Genomic DNA, 27,546 nt, shown 5'->3' with positions numbered 1-27,546 from the left:
AGGTTAATTTATTGCGCACTGCCAATAAAGAATACCAGAAAAATACTAAAATATAATAGCTTTTCTTCTAAATTCCTTATTTTTTTCTGCTTATAAGAAACCCAACAGGCAGGTTGTCTGTGCATTGCACCCTCTCACTGACTTTTGAACTGCAGCAATATTTCCACAGAAACTTTTGCCCAGCCTGGACCATCCGGCAGCTTTTTCAAGCTGTGATGATTTTCTCAATTCATGTTTTTAGCCTTCTTCTCATGAAGGCTTGGTCCAGCACTGCTGAAGTTAACAGGCAATGGAAGCAGGACCAGGAGGAATATGCATCTCTAAGACTGGTAGAAACAGAAGAGACTCAAGTCTTGAAGAATGAGAACAAGAAGTCACAGATGTTCCATTTAGTTCACTTTGCAAAGCGACAATTTGAATTTCCTTTCCAAAGAAAACATCTGTGGCAAAGGTTTAAATTTCCTTTTTCCTTTTGATTTGAATTCACTCTCCTTTTCTCACATGTCCTTTATACAGACCAAACAATGCAGATTTCTTTTTTTTTCCTAAGAGCTAATAATGACACACTGCAAAGTAAAACCAAAATTCCTCAGCAATACTGCATCATTAAAAGCAATTTATACAACTGCTACAGATGACTGAGTCAAAAAGGAATTATGAAACGTTGCAAGCCATGAATTTATTAAGGAGTACACAGCTTTTCTGTGTCTTCCCCTCTCCTCCCCTCCAAGTTGTCTATGGTGGTAATTTCTGAGGGCTGAATGCAGGCTGTGCTCCTCCTGAGGATGCCACTGATGCTGCCAGCCCGGGCAGCAGCAATAAAGCAGGTGCACACTGCCACTGCACTGCCCTGCACTCTGCAAGGGGCACCCAGGAACACCAAACTCCTGCAGCTCCTGCCTTTGCCACTCCCTCAGCAACAAGGGTTCATGGTGACACAGCCTTTCTACATGTGGGTTACACACATGCACACGTTTCACAGAGTCACAGGATGAACTGGGTGGAAAAGACTTTGAGATCATCAGGCCCAACCTGTGACCCAGCACCTCCTCATCAATAAACCACGGCACTGGGGGCCACGTCCAGTCTGTTTTAAACACATCCAGGGATGGTGACTCCACCACCTCCCTGGGCAATGATTCCAGTGCCCAGTCACTCCTTCAGTGAAGAATTTTTTCCTGATGTCCAACCTAAACTTCCCCTGGTGCAGCTTAGGGCTGTGTCCTCCCTTCTGTCAGTGCTTACCTGGGAGAAGAGACCGACCCCCGCCTGGCTACAGCCACATTTCAGGGAGTTTTAGAGAGGGATGAGGTCACATCTGTGTCTCCTTTTTTCCAGGCTAAACAACCCCAGCTCCCTCAGTTTTAATTTCTATTAAAATTGTGTTGTGCATTAGTCTGCTGAATTGCCTTTGTGGCCATCTACTGAGATACTCCTACAGCTTCTTGTTAATTTTTCCTCAGTGACAGTGGCTGAGGATTGGTTGAGGCTTTCAGCACTCAGCTGTCCCAAAAAACAGCTGTACATCAGTATAATGGTTAGAGCTCTCCTACAGTAATACAGGAAACTGGATTCCCTCCCCTGCCCAAGAGACAATAAATAATTCTGCCTGAATCCTTCTAGGAGGCAGCTCCCAGCTACAGGTTGTACGCTGTTCTGGCTGGAAATGTTTGACAATTTTCTTTCTACAGGGTTCTACTTGGCAAAAAAAGAAGAAAGCTGTGGCCAAAACTGGTTGTGAAAGACCAGCCAGGCCCAGCAGGAAGGCTGCTGCCTCAGTGGGCATCACACACCCCTTCTCACTTCTCACCTTCCATTCTGAGTAACTCCAGCAGCTACGACACAGATTGATCCTGATGCCTTAAAGAATCTGGGGATAAAACCACGCACGCTGTGGAGATACCATCAGCACAGGAGGCAATATATGGAGGTTGGTCTTTATTGGAGGCCTCCAGGGGCAGATATGGAAGGTGTCCACACAAGCCCACCCCCACAGGCTGATTCACAAGTTTAGTAAACCAGCACAATTGACAAAAAGCACCAGTTAGGAGCACAAGTGGTGAGGCAACTCCCCCCCCCACAAGTTCAGGCCCTTCTAAATCCTCCCCCCTCAGTTGGAACTGAAGTTTGTTGGTGAAAATGTGTCTCTAAGAGCTGGAGTTTGGCCTTGGTTCCCAGGCACAGCCAAGGTAGGGTAGGGGCTTTGGAATATGTTTTGTCTTTCTGCCTATCAGGGCTGGGAAAAGGACTGAGAAAACTAGCTAGGAATGCAAAAATGGGCTACAGAGCTCCAAAAATGTGTGTAAAGAATACAGAGAGCATAGAAAAGAGAAATTGCAAAAAATCATTAGGCATCAACAGCAGCAGCCAAAACTCTCATCTGTCCTACAAGGCACGATCCAAACACCACTGAGAAATCTTTCTCCAGCACTCACTGGCTTTCCATGAAAAATAAAGGAAACACCTCCCTCAAAAGAGCAGCAATTCAAGCTAAGCTGACACAGCTCCCACAGGAGGAAGGGACAGCTCCACCTTTCCAACCTGATTTAGGATCTCTCTGTGGAGAGTTGTGAGTTTGAGGTTTTCACCCAGGTGGAGGTGGGCACAGAATGTACATCTGCCACCCACTCCATATCCAAACCATTTGGCTGCAGCAGGGACAATGACTGCAAATATCACATCCATTCCTTCGAGCCAGATGTAGGGAAAAAAAACCTCAAACCTCTACAATGTTCCTAGAGGTGAAAGCTTCTGAGAAAACCAGTAATTTAGTTATGTTGTGTACACAGAAAAATACCATCCCAACCCCACCTTTAGATTCACTTAGAACAGCACATGGATTTTAGTTCTCAACTGGGCACAGAAATAAAATCATTAGGGTTGGGGTTGGTCTAGATGACCTTGAAAAATCCCTTCCAACCCAACCTATTCTATTATTATATAATAAAACATGCAAATTTACACACACATCAAAACCATGGCAACTTTTCGGGATGCAAAGGCAGACAATTTTAGGAACCAAAAGAAAATGAATATAGTCCTTGTTTTTCAAAGTGAAAACTGGGAGCCTGAGACTGTGACACCTAAAGTCCATATCACAGTTCAGGGACCTAAATCTTTTATGGTTGTTTCTCCAAGAGAACAGAGCTGCATGACAAACTGGGATCACTGGAAGAACTCAGCTCTCAATCTAACTATGGCAGCAGCAGGGAAAAAATGAAGTTCCACCTACAAGAATTCTGTAATTCCAATAAATTTGAGATTTTTTGGAGAAGGAAACAAACAGGTATTTTACAATGCAGTTTTCACTGAGCGTGTGGCAGTGGATGCTGCAGGCAGCAGAATTATTAACTCTAAACTTCTTCCAAAAGAGAAGATCCTCAACTAGCAGGACTCCAACCAGAGACTGGAAGGGAAAAAATAACAATAAAAGTAGAATGCAATATGACCCTGTCATTTTGTATGCTTTAAAACAAAATGTGCCTCCTCTGAATACCTATTGTTCACAGTGAATGTCACTGCTAAACTTGTGTTTTGTGGAGCTCCAGCACACAGCATTTACTATTAAGGCAATAAATACTGTGGGGAATGTGTACAACACACAATCCTTTATACCAGAAATTTGAAGAATCAACCACCCCCAGAACTAAATTGCCCTTCATCAGTAAACACAAGGGGAAATCATTATCATTTTATACCAAATGCAAAACAAAGTCTTTTACATTCTACCCATCAAATTACTCTGATCTCAGGGCAGTCTTCTCCATATTAAAATGATAGGTAAACACCCTCCAAGCAGAGAACAGCAATCCTTAAGTGAACTGAACTTATGGAACATACATTATTTAGGCAATGAGCCAACTGCCATATGGTGCTGATACATTTTAATTTTGATATCCATTACCTACAGAAACTACTTCAAAGCAAATGTGAGTAAAAAAACTATAAAAGAAAGAGCACTCTACTAGGAGACCTGGTTCTGAGACTCAGAATCACCTCTACCCCTCCTATTACACATTTCTGTCATCTCATCACTGATTCTCCCTAAAATATTTGGAGGTACTTGCTCTCCACTTTTGTAGTTGCAGGACACAAATATTTTATTGTGAAGAAAATTATCAGGTTTTGTGATAAATTACCTATAATATTATTAATGTGACATTCTCTCCTGTAAATATATATTTTAAAAGAAAAAAAAAAATCCTTCAAATCTATCTCCTGATAGTTTATAAGAAAGATTCCTTTGCAGGAGTACTTCAAGCAACTATAACAGGAAAATTGGGTACAAAACATTTAAGTGCATATTTCCCAATTTTTTAATTACAGGGGCTTCCTTTGGGTCTTTCAAAGTATATTATTGGCACTTGAGCATTAACACACACATTACTTAATTTTGATCTTTCTACTATTTGTTACATAATCGGTCTGAAACATAATCTTGTCTATACAAGGCAATTCATCCCATGCCAACCTACACCAGTGGATTTGTGAATAAGTTATGTACTTAAACCAAAACAAACAGCATCCAAACACTGCCCATAACACTTTGTAATCTCCTTTACTTTCTAACACATTCCACTGTAACTGGGCTGGGGGGAGAGGAGGGATATTTTTTTTTCCTGCAGGAATCACAAAAACCCCGGAAAGCTTACAATATCAATTTATAACATCAACTCTGTGCAAACACATGAAATACAAAGTGATAAAATATCTCAGCTGCACTTAATCCGTATCCAAAATATGAGAAGATCCTTGATGCACATTTTGTTTTGTTTTGAAAATACCGCAGAAAGATTTGTAAACTCTGGAGCAGCACGCTTGCAATCTGCTGGGATTCCTAGCTCAAGGCTTTTCTCAATATAAACAGCCAACAAAATGCAAATGCACCTGTGCCCAGAGAGCCTGGCTGCTGAGAGAGCTGTGCCCTGCCCTCCTGAACTCAGAAAGGCAGATGAATTCCTGCCATACTCACGGGGCTGTCGCTGATGCTCCCTGACTCAGCCTGGGGAATCCAGAGCAGTCCCAGTCCAAGCACGCTCTGCCCTAAAGCAGGGTCTCACATCTCTGAATCCCCTGGAACCACTGCAGAAATAAGCTGCTGTTCCTAGCACTGAAGGAAAGGAAATTCTGCAGGTGTAAACGCCAGCTCGTGCCCCACTGGAGGTGTGCAGTGGAGCAGCAGCTCTGCCACAGAAAAGCAGCTCCAGAATAACATCTCTGGCTGCACAGCACCACCCCAGCTGCTCACAGGCTGTGCCAGAGGCAGCTCCAGCTGGGAATGGGGCACTCCCAACCCCACAGTGCCCACTGACACAGTCTGGCCCCACTGCCCTGGCCAAGCCCTTCAGGAGGCTGCAGAAGTCCTGTGCTCACAGTGCCCCTCTGATCTGGGCACAAACCCTGCTCAGGCCCTGCCAGCACAACACCCAGCTCCTGTTGTGCACACACAGCCCCAGGGCCAGCCCACAGCCCTGCCAGGACCTTGGGACTGCAGCCACAGCTAGAGAGGAGCAGCTGGGCTGACTGCCTCACCTCCTGCCCTCCTCAGCCTCAACAGCAGCAGCACTGCCAGGTTAATGCTGGCAATAATTGCATTTCAATACTTTATAATGTACTTCACATGCACCAGGTTAAGTCACTAGGGAAAATAACTTAAGATGCAGGGTATTTCTTACACTTCTGAGGAGACCTTCTGTTTTTAAAGCAGACCAAATTACATTCTAAGAGCTATGTGATCTAAACAATGCTCTCAACACTACTGATCTGTTCTAGGTGGTCAATGGATTGCGTTTCTTCAAAACCTCAAACAACCAGCAATTAGAAAAATACTTAAAATAATTTACAAACTGTCTTCCCCAAGCTCCACATTTCTTTCTTTTACCGCTCTTGCCCACAATGCCTGCCAGTTCTATCTCACGTAACAACAACCTGAACCAGTTCTTCATACCAGTGACAGCTTTCCAAAAAGCTCACTGGAATAAGAGGAGATTTCTGGAGCTTTATGGGGTATCTGCTTGCCAAGCCTCCCAGCAGCACCAGGAGCGCTGCAGTTGTCTGTTCAGCCCCAGGGAACCAGCCCTGCATCATTTTAACTTCCCATACGAGTTCTCTTTCCAAAATCTGGGACTACATTTTTCTTCACACTCAAATCAGTTTTTTGGAGAAGTGATTATTCAACTACACTTGGCAGCACTCAAGGTTCCAAACACAGGGGGTTTTTTTAAGCTCTGCATAAGAGTGAAATAAAGTGTGGACATATCTGTGGAATCACACACGTCTGTTTGTAGCTGTCTCTGGTGTAAAGCACCTGCAGAATTTGCTGTAGATTTCTGACTCCAAAACAAGACATTGTTCCTTCTTCCAGCCACTGAGAACAGCTTTTCCATGCTAAAAGGTCTTACAAGGAAAGCCTGACACAAAATTTCTTCTAGACCTGTAGAAGAGATGAAGTATTGCCTTTTCTGATTCTGAAAAGCAGGCTCCTGTGACCCAGGCTAAAATGCCAAGGCTGTGGAAACTCGCTGAGCCCTTCCTGCAGCTCTGAAAGCAAGCACAGATGCAAGCATCCAAACTGATTTAAAAACAGGTTTTCCAATGAGAAAATTAGCAAGATCTATAATGACTCTTCTTCTTCTTTAAGGAGCAAAACATCAGAATCTGTATTTAATTCTTGCTTCAGCTGAATAACAAAGGCCTTGAAACAACATCTACCTCTCTACACAATGATGGGTCCAGGACAAAGTTACTGCAACTTGTGCAGCTGCCAATGGGTAGGCAGGGGTTTATCTTTGCTCATTGCCAACAAACCAGATCATAAAAGTCTCACCATACCCTAATGTTCCAACTACAGCCACCAGGAAAGGAGAAGAAAATACACAAATTTGCATTTTTCTAACCATTTCTGATGTTTTCACCCAAAAACCCATTCCGTTCCCAGCACCTTCCTTTGTGTAACATCCAGCTCCTGGTTAGCCCAGAAAACAGAAATTCCAGGGCTATTTCTGGACTCAGCAGGCTCCCAAAACCATTTTTTTTAGGCAGCACACAAGGAGGTGTGTTACATTTTGAGTGCTGTCACCGATGGGATGAATTGCGGAGGGCTTGAAAGACACAACTGCTGCTGGGGAAACAACCACCTCTCACTGCTGCCTGCTCATCCACCTCACTAAAACAGGGACAGAAAGGAGGAGTTGGTGCAGACAAATCCCAAATGAAAGCCAAAATGAGACCCAGAATACCCCAAAGAAAAGGGAAGATGGCAGTGAAAATTTCAATGCTAATCCAGAAATTTTCTCTCATACCTTTTACAAATCTAGCACTTTGATGCCTCATTCAAATATGCCCCTTCTGCCATTGCTGTATTATAAATAACATTTGCCTCCAGTTCCAAAATATATTTCCATGAATACACAAAAGGAAAATATACAGCAGACACTGGCATTAAATATTTAACTTTCTACCTTAACAACCTTTTTTTTGTGTGTGTGTGTGTTTCTTGCTTCTGCTTGAGGCTAAATAGTAAGGCCAACTCATGAAGCAAAGCTGGTATCAGTCTTTATATATTATTCATTAATTTCAGATGTACCAATTCCACCTCTGTCTCTAAAGCCAGACATGTCACTTCATAATAAAGCTCTTTCAGCTCAGAAATCTAGAATTCTTATCCTCTGAAGAAACCAGGGCATCCACAACATTTTAGGGGTTCAGCAGTGCATATTGTGACTTCCAAGTACAGGAGAACTTTTGAACCTGAATTTAATGAGGCAATTAGGAAACAAATACATGATTAATTTTAGACTGCCTTAAAAGGCCAAGCATGATTTTCTGGCAGCAAGTTTAACATTATTCACCACTTAAAAGAAGTGATTCTAACTCCTCTCACAGAAAAAAAAACATCCCACCTGATTTCTTTGCTTCCACTTGGTTACAGAGGAGAGAAATCACTCGCTTCAATCTCCCAGCACAGCTCCTTGTCACACATAGTTACAACTCCAATTGACACTTGAAAATTCCCACTTTCTTCCTTTAACTGCACACATTTACCAGGGAAAAAAACAAAATTAGTGGCACTTTCAGCACCTCTACACAGAAAGGGCTGCTGGAGAGTCACTGAACACCTGGCTGAAGATCACCCCCAGCAACATCACCAGAGAATCTGGTTTGCTCTTAAAATATTATGAACACTCCATCTTTGGTTCACTGGGACTGCATCTCAAATCTCTTCCTGACCTTGAATTGCCTGACAACAGAGTCCCAAAGCTGTCCCTTCCACCGGGTGGGGAACAAGGGAAAGCCTCGAGTGAGTAATTTGAAGGTGCAGTGGAAGGAGAAACCCGAGCACAGCGTTCACCTCTGTTCATGCTGGGGGAGAGTTCCCCTCTGCCTGTGGGGAAGGTGTGAGCTGCCTCCCCTCAGAGCACAAGGTGATCACAGCTGCAGCTCTGTGTGATGAGAAGTGGCAGAAAACAGTCTACCCATCCCAGCCTGACAGAAAAACCTCACCTCCATCCTGGCCAGAGCGCTCACACCTGTGGCTCCAGCCTCAACCCCAACCCAAACCTCACCCTGCCAAAGAGACAAATGCTCATTTAACTGCTTTTGGTGTCAACATCCCTCTCTTAAACGTCCATGGGTGGGCTGACCATTGTCACCTTGAAAATGAAACCTTCTGATCTTGTTTTCATAGTTTCTAGCCACTTACCCAGGAGAGTAACAATAAACATAGATGTTTATACTTTCTTTCTAAGAAACATCTTTTGATGGATGCTTTGCAGGACCAGTGTGGTTGGGAAGGTGGTAACCAGACCATCCAATCCCTGGTCACTCTTGAGAATCTATAAATACTGGAGTCAGAAAAAGAAAAGACATGTTTCCCTATTGTACATTGAACTGTGTCCATGTGAATAATTCCATGTCCTAGAGCAACAGGCCATGCTCCAAGCTGACCCCCAAGTGCATTTCACAGGTGCCCAGCTATGTCACAGAAACAGCTGTGCAACGTTGGTTATCAGATTCCATGCAAAATCACCCTTCTGACATTTATATTTCAATTATTGTGCAGAAGTTTTGTCCCTAAAGGAATAAAAAATGCTATCATTACCTATGGTATCTAACAATAGACCGATCAAAGCAGAATATGGAGTTTAATGTGGCATCATATTGGCATGAATATCCAGAATAATTAATGGAAACTGTGGACAGTGACTTAGAGTGCTAGCATTGCAATGTGTTATCACACCTTCTGACAGAGAAAGGCATTTACTAACACACTTCCAGAAGAACAATCTGTTTAACATAGATTTTTTTTTCTTCCTGTAGCACTTTGCCTTGTGTGCTTGAAGCACTTGTTTTGCTTTGCCAACTAAACATGGTAAAAGTTCAGTGTTTATACAGAGTACACTGGAATGTCAGGTGCTTATTTAATTGCTTTTGTAGCCAATTTCCTTGCCCCTCAAGGCTCATTAGTCAGTCATCTAATCATTCCATGCAATAATGCACCCTCTGTGTTTCCTCCTTGAGTTCAGGAATATATCTTCATCTGTGTTCCCAACAGTGGTGTCCTTCAGCCACAACCTTTCAGAGCTCTTTGAATGGTTGCCAGCCCTGCTGCCTGTTCCACATGGAGGTGGATTTCCCCAACACCCATTAATTCTGTTCCACCATATACTTAGCCATCTGGAGAAGGAGCTAATGGAAAAGGACTGCTGTTTCAGGAAAAGAAATCTGTGTGACTTTTCAGGTAATGGGTTTGTTGCACCTGTCCACCTGAGTGTTTTACAAAGGTGCCAGAAGGAAATGGGAGAATGCTGCTGAGCTCCCTTCCAAACCCTGCAGGGATGGACGTGGAAAGGAGGTGAAAAAGCAGAGTGTTAACTTGTGGAGTGGCTGTGTGTTCCAGACCCCACTGAGCTCTGGGTAAGGCTGTGCCTGAACCTCCCAGTACGAGGAGTCAATACTGGGCTCAGTCCAGTTCAACACCTTCATTCTCAATGCCATGGTGGGGCACAGTGTCACCCAGCAAAGCTGCTGGGGACAGAACAGGCTGATACCCCAGAGGGTCCTGCTGCCAGCCTCAACAGCGTGGGGAAATACAGGGTGGATATCAGCAAAAAGTTCTTTATGGAAAGAGTGATAAAGTCACTGTTGGACACGAAATGATTCACACGGACACAGCTCAATGTGATGGGAAAAAGAGAGTGATTTATTTTGTGGTTTCAGTATTTATAGATTCTCGACAACAACCAGGGATTGGATAGTCAGGTTACCACCTTCCCAACCACACTGTCATGAGAAACGTCTATCAAAAGACATTTCTTTAATGGAATGTACAAACATCTATGTTTATAGTTACTTTCCTGGGAAAGTGGCTAGAAGCTATGAAAACAAACTCAGAAGGTTTAATTCTCAGGGCAACATGATAAAGTACTGGAACTGTCTGCCTGGGGAGGCGGTGGAGGCACCATCCCTGGATGTGTTTAAGAAAAGCCTGGATGTGGCACGTGGTTTAGTTGAGGTGTCAGGGCTGGGTTGGACTCAGTACTGGAGATCTCTCCCAGCCTGATGATTCTGTGATTCTGTGATTCTGTGAGATGGCTGACACAAGGGCAAAGTGCCCCAGCTGGGAGGAACAACCCCAGGCACCAATAACTGCCAGGATCCCAGGGCTGCAGGGCAGCTCTGCTGTGGAGACCCTGGGCTGCTGCAGCCAGGGAAAACAGCCAACAACATTCCCTGAGTGCAGAGAAGGGCCAGAGCACCCTGGGCTGCAGGAACAGCTCTGCCAGCAGGCTGAGAGCATCCTCCTCAGCTCTTACCCAGCACAGGTGAGGCCAGGAGTGCTGTGCCCAGTTCTGACATGCCCAGGACAGGAGAAACAAGGACAGAGTCCAACAGAGGGCTGCTGAGCTGATGAAGCTCCTGGAGCATCTCTCGAGTGAGGAAAGGCTGAGAGCTGGGACTGCTCAGCCTGGAGAAGGTCAATGCCAATGTGTACAAATGAAACCAGGACTGAGCCAGGGTGTTCCCAGGGGTGCCAGGATAGGAGCAGGGGCAATGAGCACCGACTGACAGCCAGGAGGTCCCCTCAGAACCCCTGGAACTGCTCCTCTGGGGGGGTGATGAGCCCTGGCACTCACCTGGGGCTGTTCCAGGTGGGATGTCCCCACCTTGGACACACCCAAAAGCCATCTGGGCACAGTCCTGGGCAGCCAGCCCTGGGTGGCCCTGCCCAGCAGTGGGGTGGGAGCAGAGGCAGAGGTCCCTTTCTGCCCCTGCCAGTCTCTGATTCTGTTCAGTCTCCACTGTCTGTAAGCACACACGTGAAAAAACCCAAACAACCAACCAAAAAACCAACCCTACACAAAACTGTCCCCAAACAAGCTAAGGACATGCCCAGAAGAAAATTAATAATTTGCTGGCCAAAATAAATAGTGGACATTTGTAAGTGTCAAGCCAACAGACAAACTGTATTTTCAAAGCTGAGTTTCAATTCAGTTTAAGCAGCTGACTGAGAATTCTTTGGGAATTCAGTTTCCAGAATTTGAGAATCCAGTTTCCAGAGAAATTCACAGGGTGTCACTGAATTAGCACAGCAGTAAGGTTATTTATTTATTTAGTATTTAAAACACCAGTAGATGTTTAGGTGAAGTTCCTGTACACATAGTTTATCTCTAAACAGTGAAGAACTGTCCAGCTGCCAGCATACTATGAAGAATACGTGTTTCTTCTTTTGGGGGGCTGGAGGGAAAGAAAAAAAGACATAAATGAACTTTTCCTGAGTAGAATTCTAACAGAAGCAGGGCTTGAACAGCATCCCATCAGTAGCTACTGGAGCTAGAAGTGCCCCATGTCATCCACAGGGCACTGCTGCTTCTCAGCTGCTGCATTCTGCTCTCCTGTGCATATACAGAGCAACAAAACTCATTTAAGAGTTTTCTAAACATTGGGATTTAATTCCAGAGCAGAGAAGAAACAAGGACAATAGGAGCATTGCAAGTAATCTACACACAGGCATAGAAATTCTGAGAAATGCAATTTTGGATACAAAATGGTGTAGAATTCTTCTCATAATGGAAAAGTGGCTAGGTTGAAGTGCTTTGGAATAATTTTAATATAAAATGAAAAGCTTCTTGATGCATTATATTACTTGAGTTGGAGTAATTCTCTTGAGTTTCTATTTTTAAGCCATGATAGTGTGTTAATGAAACTTTTCAAGGAAACTTCAGCTACAGACAGGGGAAACAAATTGCTACAAACCCCTTCACAGCTTCAGCTGAAAGTCACGATGAAAGGAGCATTAAATGGGTATCAGTTTCATAGGGAAGAAAACAGATGATTCAAATTTAGGCTTGTACTCAGTTTGTACAAATATAATTTACACAACATAAACCCAGAATCCAAGGAATTTATTACAAAATGTCAATTCATCTCCTTCTCAGCATACAAAGTGCATATCTTAAAAAATCTGTAAGAAAATAAATAAAAAGAAATAATTATTTTTAACTGTTCCCTAAATAGAGTTAATGGCCATTTTTTGGTCCATTACCACAAAGAACATAACAAATCTTCTTCCATATCCTAGAGGCTGCTCTAAAAGGGGAGAAACCTTACCAGTCTCTACATCTGCCTGCAAGGAGGATGTAGTGAGGAGGGAAATAGTGTCGAGTTCCTCCAGGGTGGGTTTGCATTGGATTCCATGAGCAATGTCCTCATGGAAAGCTTTGTCAAGCACTGTACCAGGATACCCAGGGAAGTGCAGGAGCCACCACTGGAGATATTTAAAAGACATGTAGATGTAGATTTGGAGCAAAGGGACACAGCTTAGGGGTGAGCTTGGCAGTGCTGGGTTAACAGATGGATTTGATGATCTTTCCCCACCTACACGATTTTATCATCTCATAAAGCTTGGTTTGGTTCCTGTTCTAGGGGAACCTGAGTAAGAGATTCCCTCCCTTGGGGCAAGAAGTGGAGGGGCTTGTCTAACTCCTTGCAGGTCACCTGCCTGCTCCAGAAAAACCCAGCAAAGCTCTTAGAGCTGCCAGATTTCCAAAACTGTGTTTGGAATAGCTCACCTGCCGGGGTGCTGACGCTGCCAAATGCAAAAGCCAGCTCCCCAGAGCCCTGCAGGGCAGACTGTCAGCGCTGAGGATGCAGTGCAGAGCCCTGCTCCCCCATCACACACCGGCCCCAGGCCAGCCTGACAGCTCTGGGAGCCCAGAGAAGGGATCTCCATTCCCTCCCACGCCAGGGGTGACCACACACCCCTGTCCTGTCTGTGCTTCCCAGTTAAACTGTCCCACTGAAGCAGAGCTGGATCCTCACAGCATTTCCAACCATCCCACCACAGCTGGACACAAAGCCACTGCTTTCTCCAGCCCCACCCAATGATTGCTAAAACCAGGTAAGTACCACCTACAGATGAAATAAAAGAGCCAGAGCATTCTTCTCCCTTCCCCACAGGGAGGCCATGCAACCCCAGAGCCCTCCAGAGAACTTCACAGGAATCTGTGTTAATTAAGCAAGTTACTATCAGTTACTGTATCAGTCTGCTGATGTACAGGAGAATAATGCATTCCTTGTGTTTCCTGGGAGAGGCTCCACCCTGATGAGACATATTCTGAATAAGAAGGCCATATAATCTTCCTAACTTCCATCCAATAGATCAAAATTACGTTATTAAAATATTCAAGAGCCTTTGCTCTCACCCTTCTCTCCCTGGCATTAAGAATAAATTGTTCTAATACCAACAGCAGCTAAAAATACCTCTATATTTTTTGCTATACTTAGAACATACCAATATACCTACCAAACTGGGCAAAACAAGCATCTCAGGACAGAAGATGTTTATGTTTGGGAACTGAGGGGGTCCTGCAGCCTCTGTGGATATTCTGAATATTGATTACTGAACCAGCCAACCTCCAGAGTGCTGGAGCAGAGACAGCCAGGCCTTTGCACAGGGTACAACCCCAGGAATACTTGAGTGGGATGAAATAGGCTGAATGTGCATTTCTGGCATGAATAAACAGCAGCCCCAGCAGCACCAGATTTGTTTCCAACCTGCTCCACGAGGTCACTCCCCTTGAGCACCATCAGGGCTCCACAGGCCCAGGCTTGGACCTGTTTCTCTCTTCAGGAGAAGCCCTCCATGGGCACAGACTTCTTGTGTGCATTACCCTTCAAACAGCATTTTTCACCTCCAGGAAATAAAACTCTTTTTTTTTTTTTTCTTTTTTTCCCTAAATGAAGATTGAGCCTCTAAAATTAATCGAATGAGAGAAATTTACTGAACACAGTGAAATGTCTAACACACGAAGCTTAAAACACTTCATGACACTGCCTAAATGCTGAAAAAATCAGGCTTTGAAAGCAACTATGTGAGAAATCATCCTTTATTTCCCACTACAATACCTCAAGTAGGAGAAAACTGTGTCATGTGCTGCATTTTTTTTTTTTAATCAGCAGCTGCTCACAGACATCCCTGCAGGTGTTTAACTATTGAAATCTCACATTTAAAATAGTGACTTATTTGCAGCTACAGTGAATACAGCTCAGATCTGTGCCCAGGATGAAGTACACCAATCAGCAGAACACATTTTCCTACTTTGCCCAAAAGCAGTGCAGTCATTCTACTGAGGAGCAGGGGGAAATGTGGCAGAGCAGAGATCCTTCAGCCTAAGAGAACAGGCAAAAAAACCCCAAACAAACAAAAAAAGGGAGAATTTTCTCCAATGCTATGCTGCCTGTTAGTTCAGCTTCCTTAACAAAAGTCCATCCTTAATTTAAAAACCAAACCAAACATTCCCAACATCTGTTGCAAGGTCCACATCAAGGTGTGGCCGGGCAGGATGATGCTGTGTTTAAAAGGTTAGAAATGGAGCAGGATTCAGAGCCCAACTGGAAGTTCTCATTCCAGGGACAGCCAGCAGCTCCCACTGCCTCTGTCCAACCTGGAACAGCAATCCTGCCAAAACCATTTGGTAATTCCTGACTGGAGGGCTGCTCCAACCTTCTCTCCCAGAGACTTGGTGGCTGGAGGAGCCTGGGGAGGGAATCCAGGGCCCCACCTGGGCACAGGTGGAGAAGGAAGGTGGGTGGAGAATGAAGTCAAACCAGGGAAGAAAAGTGTATGTGTGTTTTCTATTTAATTTTTTTTTCCTCCCCTACCCTACCTCTATTACAATTGTCAATAAATTAAATCAAGGTGACTGCTTTTCCCCCTGAGGACAACTGGGGAGTGATGTCCCCCTCTGTGTCTGATCCCTGGTGGGCACCAGGACAGCAGCCAGGTCCCACTGGTGACACCTGCCCCTGTGCACAGAGCAGCTCTGCTGGGCTCCCAAAGCAGCAGTGTTTAAGAGCAAAGGATGAACAGAAAGCTGTGCCTCAGCAATAACCACAGCCACGCTGCTGAGCCTCAGGCTCATCTCCCTGGAGCTGCTGCTCCTGGAGAAACTGCAGTGCTCTTCCCTGGGAGGAGGTGACAGGACCAGCAAGGTGTGCTGGGACAGGTGTGCTACGGGATATTTGCTTCACCTCTTCTCTGTTTCTGCTTCAACACTCACATTTTTGGTGTCTGCTTTCAATCAGCACTTAATCCCATCAATTTCTTCTCCCTTGTGGCCATTCCATGAGCTTTCCAGAAGCTGGATCTGTGAGCCACAGTCCTTCTCACTGTGCAGTCCTGCCTCTTCCACTCTGAGAAAGAATGCAATGAGACTTGACTTTCCTCAAGTATTTTTACAGTTTTCAGTTTCTGGTCTTCAGGAATTCTATGAGTTCCTTTTGGAACAAATGAAATAATGCTAACACAGGATAAATTTGCACCTGTGCACAGGGAGATTATTCTTCATGTGCCCAGAACATGCAATTGCAGAACTGGAGTCTCTGTTTAACGCTGCTAACTCACCTGTGATTAGAACTTCATCCATACCATTGCTGGTTTCACTTTTTTAAGAGGCTTCTCCTCTCTTTTGGGCTGGGATCTGTGGAATGTGCAGTCAGCAGCTGGACACAAACCCTGCAGCAGTGCAGCAGATGTTGCACAGCTGGACCTGCTCAGCCTGGGGGGACAGGGCAGCTGCAGCACCTTGGCAGGAGCTGCTCTTTCCATGCTCAGAAAAAAAAATGCACCAGGCATGCAAAATGTGTTGGACAGAAGTTACCTATTAAGAATGTGGGGGGTCCTACAGATTCTGGGGTTTCCTATAGAGTTGAGTTGGTTTCTTCCCCAGTGCAGTTAGAAGAGCTCTCCCAGCACCTGACAGTAAAGGAAAAAGAGGAGAGAGCACAGAGATGAAATTTGCCTGGTGTACTGGAAAGCCCTGGGAAAGGAAACCTTTAAGGAATTAGGGAGGAGAAGCTACTGCCAAGTTAAAAAAAATTAATCTCTAAGTTAAAAAGTTAAAAAAAAATTAATCTCTAAGTTAAAAGGTTTTGCTGAATTTTGTTGTTAAAACTGAACTGCAATCAGAAGATCTACTGCTAAGAATATCTTACAATTCTTTATTAATGTCTTTATAATTCTCTATATTGTCTTATTCTGATGATTCCATATGATTTCTGCATATAAGAAACAAGGTAGTTTAGAGAACAGAACAAGGAACTCTCTGGAATTTCATTACTAATGCCTCCCAAGTCACCTTATATAAAAATCCTATCACAGATATAATTTTGGCCACGCTTCCAGCATCCCCTGCTGAAGAGGCTGCAGCAGGGCTGCCCTGCAGGGAATTACAGGTTGGATTTCAGTGAATGCTCCCTGGGGAGGTATCAGTTCTGTCTGCCTAGGACACATCACCTTCACAAAACCTCGCTTTGCTCCACCAGGAGGATCACGTGTTTCATTTATTCCAGGAAGAGAAGCGTCTATAGAGATGCATTCTTCCTTTGGTTTATTTGCTCTGTCCCCAATTTCCATATTAGATGAGTATTTCTCAATAAGTCACTTGTCCATTCTCATCAAAGCACCTGCCACTCACAGGAGTATTGCTTAGGGCTTTATGTATCCATTTCTGAATAACTTTCCCATTAATCTCTTCCAAAATGTACAAATGCATGCACACAGGAAAGTGCAAATTCCAGTCAAATTAAAATTTTATTTGAAACAAATAAATTTCTATGTAAAGTTTGGAAAGCCCTAAGAGCGCTGTTGGTAACTGGTCAAAATTAATTTCAAAATTAATTGTATCACTCTGGTACTTTGATCCACGTGTCTGCACAACCACAAGGAAACCAGCTCCCTTCATTTACCCATTTTTAATGCCCACATCCCCCTAGATAAACCCTCTGTGTGCAGCAGGACAGAAGCTGCAGGACCAACCCTTCAGGCTGACTTCAGGAAAACGCAGTTTTCCAGTACTGATGTTAAGTGTGTTAGAGCAGGATGGAAATTCCAAACATTTTAGCCAAGAACCTCATTTTTGGGAGCCCAAGGTGCAAGAGCACAGCCAGCTGCACAGGGGGATTAAATACATGGATATTTTGCAGGTTTTCAAAAGGCAGGCTCAGGAGGCTGCTAACAAGAGCCAAGCATCAGAAAGTGCTTTCAGTGCCATGGAAGGAAAGATCTCAAAACAATACAGGGTACAGCTTCTTAGCCTTTTATTCAATGGTAGAAAAATGCTTTTTTGCTTTCTATTTTCACTAAAAAAAAAAAAATATTAGAAGAATACATACTAAACATGTCACATGCAGACCCCCATATAGCTATACTTCCTTTTTTTTCCCCCCTATAATAAAATGAAAAGAGAACTATAATTTTGTGGTATTTTCCATTCAGCTCTGGGAGAGCTGAAATCTGAATGAAATGACATTAGTGTATCATGCAGAAAGTTGCTAAGGACTAGCTGAAGGATGATATTCAACAGGATTTTGGGGTGTTTGTCAACATCTGTAGAAGCTGCATTAAGGGCAAATGCAATAAAACCAACCCTTGAAAATAAAATATAGCCTACAATTTCAGCAATGCTGTACTTTGGGGGTTTTTCAGCTATCTTGTCTGCCTTGATTCTTATTTGCATGATCTGAAAATCACTCCAACAGTGTGAGATGAGGAGAAGCAAGGAGTAAATCACAAAGAATAGGTCTGGCATGTAAACAAACACTCCAAGATGACAGAGCTTGAAGAGAGAGTTGAAGAAAATGTAAAATAGATTTCTCCTTGGAAATGTAATTAAAAACCTTATTTTATGACTGTGAATTTATAAAAAAAAGGACTCACCATGCCAAAACTGACATCAGCTCCTTAAGAAAAGCTGAAGGAAAGGGCCTTTCACCTTCAGGCAGGATTCTTGGTGAGCACACTGAGGCACCAGGTGCTCCAGGTGATGGGAACTGGGGCAGGAACTGGGCTGGACAATGGCCACAAGCTCCAGAGGGAGGCTGAAGCTGATGTCAGAAGGAGCCCAGGTGTCTTCTTGGAGCTGTGGAATGTCCCTCCCTGCATGAAGACACAGCCTGGGAGAAGGAGCCCAGGTGCAGAGGGAGCTTCAGGGTGGTCCAGGGCAGGGGTGCAGCCTGCATTCCCTGGCACTGTGGATTCCTGCTCCTGGCCACAGGAGCCATCTGTTCTGCACACCTGAGAGAAGCTCCAGCTGCCCAGCCCCTGCAAAGGGCAAACCTGCCTCAGTCCCTGCTTGCAGAGCTGGGGTCAGCTCCCCACGGGAGCACCCACACAGGAATTCAGCATCCTTCCACTCTCTGCCATCAGTCTGCACCCTCAGGGAAGGGAGAGAATTCTCCACAATGTCATAATGGTATTGATTTTTGAAATGCAAGAAGACAAGGAACAGCTCATCTGGTTTTTTATTACTGTGTATAAACAGTGGCAAAATAATCTCCAAATTAGAGAGGCAGGTTTGATTAGACACATCAGAGTTCAAACACACACCCTGGCTAGGCAAACAGAAGGGAGTGTGCCAGCATTCCCAAAATGCCTCACAATACAGGAATGGGACCTACACAGGAAACAAAAAACTCAGTGAGAAGCTGAAGTGCAATGCTAGCAATGACATCCTCATCTGGCAAAGTAATTTTGCACTCCATGCCTTACACAGTGTGAGGAGGAGCTGCACTCAGGGAAAGCTGGTGTGTACATGGAGGTCATGCCAGCCTAGGGCCAGCAACAAATCCCTTTTCAGGAAAGGATTTAAACTAAACAGGCCTGTACTGCCATGGTGTTACAACACTTACTGTTTCTATAATATTTCATTCCAGAGAAATTATTGTGTAAAACAAAAGGGCTGTATGACAAGAACATACTGACATCTGCTGGCTTCTCCAAATGCATTTCTCTCAAGATTAGGATTTAATGTCCTCAGCAGGTTTTTCCCTACCTAATGGGCTGCATAACAAATTAACATTGTCTATTTCTGAATATATAAATTAAAGCATTTATTCTGTACTTGAAGATGTTAAAGTGTGTGTGACATTCTGTAGTTAAACAATTCACATAAATATACTTCTCTTCCATATTTGACTTCTAAAGGATCACAGGAAATTACTTTTGCCTAATTTGTATAAAAACAGCCAGTGATAGGGCACAAAATTTACATTCAAACAATCACTTCCCGCATTTATTTGCCAACAAAAGACCAGTATTTCCCATTCACAATCCAAAACTGTGACTGGAGCTGTCACTCAGGCCAGGCTCACAATGGCAAGTATTGTTTCACAGTAATGATCAGCCAATTAAAAGACCAGATTTTATTTGTATTAGCACCATGCCCAAAGGAGACCCATAAAGATAACACACAAATCACCTAGCACACCTATCCAGAGTGATACCTAAACCCAGAAGAGAAGATCAATTATCTCTTATCATTCACCACAATCAACACAGGCATTCTGATAACCACAGTGCAGTCCCAAAGACCCAACAGCTTCCAAACCTACAGCCTGCAAAAGTCAGAAATTCCAGCTCATTCATGCAGCTCCTAAAGCAGCTCTAACCTGGCATCATTGTGAATAGGAATTCTATAAATCTTCATGCACTTCTAAATTTATTATTTGAAAGGGGTGTGATAAATTCATTTAATGCTTGCTGTAGGAATCCTAGCTTAGCATTCCCTCCCTCGTGTGAGCTGTAACACAAAGTTATGGATGACAATTTGAACACAAAATAGAAGGAATTCAAAATCCTAATTCACAGTGCCAGCAACTCAGATGTGTTGCATTTACTTACGGAGGCGTAAGTTTGGTATTAGAAACAATGATGCAGATCAACAAATAAAAGAAATAAAAGCAATTGCCAAGCTGTGCAGGGTGCAGATCACGAACACCTTCCTCGGTATTCCCACATCAGCTACCAGCTGCAAGGCCAGTGCCTTTTATCATTAGCTACACACATTATAGAGTTGTGAAAAGGTAAATGAAAAGCACAAATTCACCTTTTGAATGGATTATTTGAGTAGATTCCTGTGGTATGCACTCCCAAGAGCACCACCCTGCCTCTCTCTCTCTTGCTCTTCCAGCACGGTGCCAGGCAGGACCACCCATACTCCAGTGTCAAGCAGCAATAGCACTGTGCTACAACATTCATTTGGAATTCCCTTTCAATTTCCTCATTTGAGACAGTTTATTAAATTATTTAAACTTCTTATATATTAAACATCAGCACAGAAAATTCTGAGTGGGGGGGGAAAAAAAAAATAAAGGAAAGTGGAATACTTTATTACCCTAAAAGTCTCCTACTCTTTAAAAGGTGATTCCAGGTTTTTTAAATTCACAGATGACAGGAGCCAGCCTTCCAGCAGAGTGAGAGGAAAAATGCATCCTCTGGAGATCCCCAAAGGCAGCTTTGACCAGAGGATCCCTGTTTGCCCCACTCAGCACGTGCTACTGACAGAGCTGTTGCACAAATACCAGGACTGAGACATTAAAAAAATAATAATGACAATTAAAAAAAAGACCAGCCTTCCTCTGATCAATTCAGAGGCCTCAAAATGACCCTGAAAAGGTGCAGGCTCCACCGTGAGCTGCCCTGATGTGGCCTGGCAGAGTGATGAGGGAGGGAAGAGGAGAAGCACAAATGGTACATGACAAAAGGACATCAAGTGTTCCTCCTCCTCCTCGTTATGATCAGCATCATTTCCCTCTGATTTATGTGATAGAAGGCCTGAAGAGCTTTTGGGGCTCACTTTGGAGACCTTCAAAGAAGAACCAGGAGATCAAACTGTGGCATTCTAAGTAGCAAAGGAAGCAGCAAATGGGTGAGGTGCTAATACAACATAGCTCAGGAGCCATTCGCTCTGGCCTTGAGGAAACACTGGCTGAGGATGAGCTTCTTAAAATAAAACTGAGATCTGCTGATAGGACAGCCTGCCTTTAAACACAGGTACTGCAATAAAGCAGCCAATTTAGCACCTAAAATTTCCCTCAGCTAGTAAAGATGCGTCCACTTATGCAACAGAGCTCTCCTTTATTGCAAAGTGTGAATCTCTCAGAGAACAGCACACATGATGACTGCAGCTGGATTTTGGCAACCAGAAGTCTGAAATCTGCAGGCAGGAAGAGTTTATCACCTTTCTCACTTACTCTCCATCTCTACCTCACTTGGGTTTATTACTTCCTTGTGAACAGTACGGTCATGTACCACAGAATAGTTCATATGAGAACCATTCCAAGGACCAAAGAAAACTTTATTTGTACTTTAATAACCCTTGAAAGATAGTCTCACCCTGAGAAAACTTCAATAAATATATTTTTTTACATAGAATTACAGTCCAATCTTTTTGCTTCTTGCACAGTCAGTGACAAAATATTTAGTGGCTTCATTGGGGAAACAATTTTTACAATTTTAAGATTTCCTATCCACTAGAAATACTTGCATAAGAAATTTGGATTCATATTTTATTCTACTGCTTTGTAGCAGTGCAAATGTGGAAAGAGAAGTCTAGCTCACTTCTAATATCAAGGGAAGCTTCCTAATTTCCCTTTATTTTGCCCACTTGCAAAGCTGTGTGTGCAAAGCACCATATTGCCTACTAAATACACTTACGAAAAATTGCAGTTGAAGACGTGTTGATAAAGGAACACCGATATTAAGAATTGTTTTATTCACCAACACAACTCTCCCCACAACACAACAATTACTCGAAATGCCACAGCAGCCCCCAGGCTGCCAGGCCATGCCAATCAGCCACAAGCTGAGCTGTGACACAGACCCTGACAGGGCCATCACAGCCCTGGCAGCACCACTTGAAAACAAATTTGCAACTCGAGCCCAGGTAGAAATGCTGATTGGAGCAGAGGTGCTGGCAACCATTAACTTTGATTTTTACCTCTATGTATTTACTGTGCTGTTGTGTTTTCCTAAATTTGATCACTTTGATTGCTGGAGTTTTAAAATGGTTTTAGATTACTTCTTTTCATTCCAGACAGGGATTTTTTTTTTTTTTACCTGGCACTCAGAGATGGGATCGTGACCTCACTGCCCTTTACAGCTGCCCCACAGTCCTGCAGAACCCTTTACACCACAGCACCAAAACTTCTTTGTGACACGCTCTGAAGTCATTATAGCACAAAACCACCTTCATCTTTAGAACACAATCAAGTATTTAGGTTCCCACACAGCCAAGTTTGTACATAATGAGATTTCAGGCAACACTTGAGTCCTTTTTAAAATCCACTCAGGCTCTGCCACACACACACACACACACATTTTGAAGAAGGCAGCTCTCTGGCTGCACTGAAGCAGCACTTTGAGCCCAAAAAGCAGGAACACAACCACAAGCACTGAAACACTGGGAAGGGGAAAACCTCTGGCTAAACCACATCAAAAGGCAAACATGTAAGGAGTGTTATCGTCACAAGTTGATTACAAAGCCTCCTGCAGAGAAATGGCAGTTGCTGGAAACAAAACAATGTCAGTGTTTGAGGGGGCCAAACTATCTGACTGCATCATTCTGCCCACTGGAAGCAGTATGTCCCAAAAAGAAGTGATTAATCAGGTGGCTCACTGGACATGGCAGCTGCCTGAGTGAGGATGAAAGATCGTATCAGAGCCAAAGATGACTGATTTGGAGCCTTTTTACAGTGAGAGGAGCAAAAGACAGCTTCAGGATCAAAGAAGGTGTGATTTTAGCATCAGGCTTGTGCAGAGCAGGGGGATCTGGCTGTGCCCTGTAGCCGAGAGCTCCATGCACAGGTAAATCCCACCCTGCCCCACCTGACACCTGGGCTTTAGGGCTGATTTTGCCCAGAGTGCTGTAGGATCCTTACAGCCAGCCACATCCATAGATTCAGCACCAAAATGAAGTGACAGCAACGCTGTAAAATAGAAATAACGACACAAAAACACACATCAAAAACTCACAGGTAGTACCAGGGACTGGGAAACAATAAGAATGAATTAACCTGGTTTTAAGGTGAGGACATTCACAGGGAAGCAAGTGTGTGAAACATGCAATATGGCCAATTTGGGTGTTTGGCAAGAGCCCAGCCCTGGCCAGGAGCAGGGCAAAGCCGACGGGTGCCCCGTGGAGGCAGCTGCAGACTAACACAGCATCACGATGGCAACCGAGAGCAGGGCACCAGGAAGGGAAGGAGCCATTTGGAGAGTGTCCTAAATTAAGGAGTGGGAAAAGGGTCTAATATCACAGAAAGATCAGGAGGATATCTAGATCCATTCATCTTCCTGCTGGGTCACTCTGTGTGGCTCAATTCAAGCTGCACTCTGGGACTTCCTTAGCATTTTTATTGTTGCAGGCTCAAAATGGGTATCACCATGTGGTAGATGACATTTTAGGCAGCTTATCTTCGATGCTGGAGGAAAGGACATTTAGGTAACTACTTACAGACACAGTGCACTGCCTCTAGTGCAGACACTATTTCTTTTTTTTTTTTTTTTTTAATCCTGGAGCTTCACTGTAAAGTTTCATTGTAACAGGAGAGAGTATTTCATATTATTTCCTGAGACACTGATCAGAGAGAACCACCCAGCAGCACAATTTGAAACTGATGCCTCGGTGACTTTTCCCACTGAAGTAGGAAGGCTGTAAGTTCTGCTCTGTGGTCAAAAACCACGCAGGCTGTGCTGCATCCCAAGGCAAATGTTACAGAATTGTATCCATTTGAAGACAAAAAGATTATTCTGAGAGCGGTGTTTAATGCTCTATTCTATGATTTCATGCAGGCACTGTTTACAGGTTCTTTATTTACAATCAAAATCATTTGACCAACAAAATATCTCCATAATACTGCATAATCCTTAATTTAGGAATGAATGCTAACCACAAAAACAGTGAATGAACAGGGCAGGCAAAGGTAGCAATATTGGCTCTAACAGAGACTGCCAAGCCTTTTTCCTGGATCAGTGTCATTCCACTTTGTCTAATTTCTCCTTAAACCCTAAATTACCAATCCTCTACAACATGAGGAAAAACTCAGACACCTAAGGGCCTATTGAACAAAACATATTTAAAAGATAAAAGCAGAAACTCAAGAACTGGTCATCCAGAGGAAGAGCAATGCTGATTCACCAGCCAAACCACTTTTGTGAGAGATGACTGCCATTAATCACTGAACAGACATAGAAAAGATATGTTTTTTCAAGACAACAAGACAATTACAGAATGTTTTATTTTGAAATCCAGGGCTCTGGATCTGTTTGAGGTGCACAACAGACTGTCAGTTTTGTAAGACAACAGCATTACACGTATAACTGTTTTCTATATGTGTTTCTTGTGTGTAAGCTGCAGGAAAGATGAAAAAGCTTTAAAACACCCCAAGGACAGCCAAGTCCAAGGACACCAACTGCACCTCCACTGAGCTGTCCCACCAGGGAATTAGTGTTTCCCACCTGGATTTAGTGTTTTATCTCATGTGAAGATGGGGTTGATTTCAACACAGCAAAACTTTTTTCCTTTAACAGAATTACAGCTGTTCATCACAACCACCCTTCCTTCTTCCACCTGTTCTCAGGGGCTCTGCCACCTTCTCCACACCTGCTCCAACTGTGGGAGTATTTTAATTTGAAGTAGTGGCACTTCCCTGATTAAACATTCTCCTAAATTTCCTACCTGCATTTTCACACACTCACACCTTCAAAACAATACGCTTTTAGAGTTGGAAGTTTCTACATCAAGTTTGAGTTTCCCCAAATTTCTCAGGAGGAAAAGAAAAAAAAAAAAAAGTATTTTCAGACCAGCTTCTTACTGCTCTGATCATATAATGTTTGCTCACAACTAATAAAGAGACAGTAAAAACCTCACAAAACTGAAAGAACCAGCAGCCAGGAGAGCGAGAAATTATGGGTGTCCTCATCAGGAAAACTGGTCAGCACACATTCATAGTTTATTTGCTTCTAGGAAAAAATCCAGTGGAAAAGTGAATAATAAAGACCAAAACATAAAGTTTGAATCCCAACTGCCACTGCAACAGACTCAAATCAAAGAATACAAACACACAGGAAGCTGAGCGTCATTAATTCCCCACTAGGGTCATTCCCTTAAGAGCTGGACTTGATCCTTGTGGGTCCCTTCCAGCCCTGAATATTCTGTGGGTGTGATTCTGTGCAACTCCAGCTCTCACAAGCATTGCTTTTCCACTGAGGAGCCTAAAGACAGCAATTGCTTGGATAGGAATATCATTGAAATTCACTTTTTTAGCACTGTAACCTCTTCCTGCTGTATCCTAAACTTTCCTGGCCAGGGGTTGTGCACTGCAGGGCCGAAGCCAAGCGTGCTGCAAACAGAAAATCTGTGTGTTTGTAGTGTTTGAACGCTGTTCTCAGGCAGCTGCACCTGGCCCTGCAGTCAGCCCCGTGATGTTTGTCTTCAAGTGATTTAGTTTTGCACACTTGCCCTCTGAGCCAGCCAAGTTTTCAGCTCAGGCTGCTGTGGCTGTGCTCCCTCGCAGCTCCCCAGCTGGAGCACAGGCAGCTCTTGTGAGGGGTCTGGCTTTGCTCACACGAGCTGTGCTGTGCTGAGCTCCCTGCTGACACACTCTCCCCGTTTGTGGCAATTCACCCTCATCTGAATTTTATGGGACTGAGTGCAAGCAGGTCCTGAAGCATCTGCCAGTGTAAACTTGTTTTTTCAGCTATCAGCACAGGAACTTTTTGCTGTTTGGAAACACGGGATTTTAGAGCTGCATCCAAAGTTGCAAAATGTCCAGGAGTTTTTAATTGGCTTTGACAAAACTGCCAGAGAGCCTCACTCATGTTAGAGACACTTAACCATCTTCTGATAGATACATCCTTACAAAAAATATCGAACAGTTTCTTTCCCCTTGAAACCAGCCAGATCAATACCTCACAAAACATCTTGGATTTTGGAATATTCCCTAAAAACATCACTTGTAAATATTCTTCCTTCCGGACAGGATCCCTGTAAAGCAAAGAATCTGGAGCACAAGAATAGAGATGTTAAATTACATCCACCTGGCAGAAAATAGGATTTCAAAGTATGAGCAGGCCACTTTTGGCCCTTGATGCTGCTTGTTGGGCAGCTGTGACCCATCCTGTGGATCTGACACCACCACCCCTTCCAGCTCAACAGAATTACACAAACTCCAGTGCTGCTGTTGCACCACTGTCAACCCCAGCATCCCACAAGGGATTTTCCAGCTCCTTTCAGTTTGCATACCATTTTTATTGCATCAATTGAAGGACACAAAATTATCTAACTGCCAATAAGTTGTCGTTTCTGGCACAGAAGATGTTTAACAGAATAATAGTTATGAAGGGAAAGTGTAATAAATACTGAGAGCTTCATAAGGAGTTTTTAATCATTACAACAGACATTCAGAGTAGGTGATACAAACACTATCTACTGATAACATCTGCAAAAATGCATGACATAAAGTGTCAGATATGGCATTATACTCCCCAGAATGAGGATTTGCATTACAAAATAATCATGGGCACTGGAAAATTCAATTATTTAAATAAAAGAACAAAGCTACTCATAAGAAAGTGAAACTAAGCAAAGAATTCAAAACAAAGAGCATGAAAAATTAAAAAAATAAGACTACTCATTAATGACTTGGGAAAAGATCCTCAGGACAGGAGCTTTCTGCTCTCAGGAAATGGTACAGCTCCAGTTTTGCTCAATGGAGTCGTCAGAAGTTCTGCCACCGATGTTTGTGATTTCACCCTGTCAAGAGCAGAAGCAGTCAGGATCCCTAAGAAATGTTCTGTTTGCCACTCTTTTAAGCCCTGTCTGTTTTCTTGCTTCCTAACTCTTCAGTTTTGCTAACACTCTACTTTTACAAGGCTGCGTGAGCCAAGAGGATCCCCAGCTCCCACAAGAAATGGGAAGGAGTCAAGATGCAAGAATTAAGTAGAGGAAGTGCTGACATGCATAGAACAAACACATTTTTCAGCTACTATATGTTCTCCCAGGCTGTAGTGAGATCTGTTATTCTTAATTACATAAGATTCATCTTTTTCAGACGAGTGCACCTTTCAGAAAACAATATGCAGCCATACCTCCAATAGCTGTAAATAATATTTCTTCTTGTAGCCAGCACTTAGCAGCTCTGCCCTTTGTGGTACATAATGCTTCTAGTCAGATTTAAAAATCAGGTCATGCCATTTCAAGCTACAAG

At 43.5% G+C, this 27,546-nt stretch overlaps 1 protein-coding gene and 1 long non-coding RNA gene across 21 annotated transcripts in view; both read right to left on the bottom strand.

The window, feature by feature from the left end:
- Nucleotides 1-27,546, bottom strand: part of RBFOX1 (RNA binding fox-1 homolog 1) — a 1,112,502-nt gene that overhangs the window by 744,501 nt on the left and 340,455 nt on the right. The window lies entirely within an intron of this gene.
- On the bottom strand, nt 11,595-12,857 carry LOC147650023 (uncharacterized). Its single transcript, XR_015277364.1, has 2 exons — nt 12,610-12,857; nt 11,595-11,736 (listed from the first exon to the last, which is right to left on the bottom strand). It is a non-coding gene; the product is annotated as an uncharacterized LOC147650023 (long non-coding RNA).

Source organism: Cyanistes caeruleus, chromosome 17, assembly GCF_971803275.1.
Source record: "Cyanistes caeruleus chromosome 17, bCyaCae1.hap1.1, whole genome shotgun sequence".
Lineage (NCBI taxonomy): Eukaryota > Metazoa > Chordata > Aves > Passeriformes > Paridae > Cyanistes > Cyanistes caeruleus.
The sequence above is the reverse complement of the archived record's forward strand: the minus strand, read 5'-3'. Positions and strand labels throughout refer to the sequence as shown.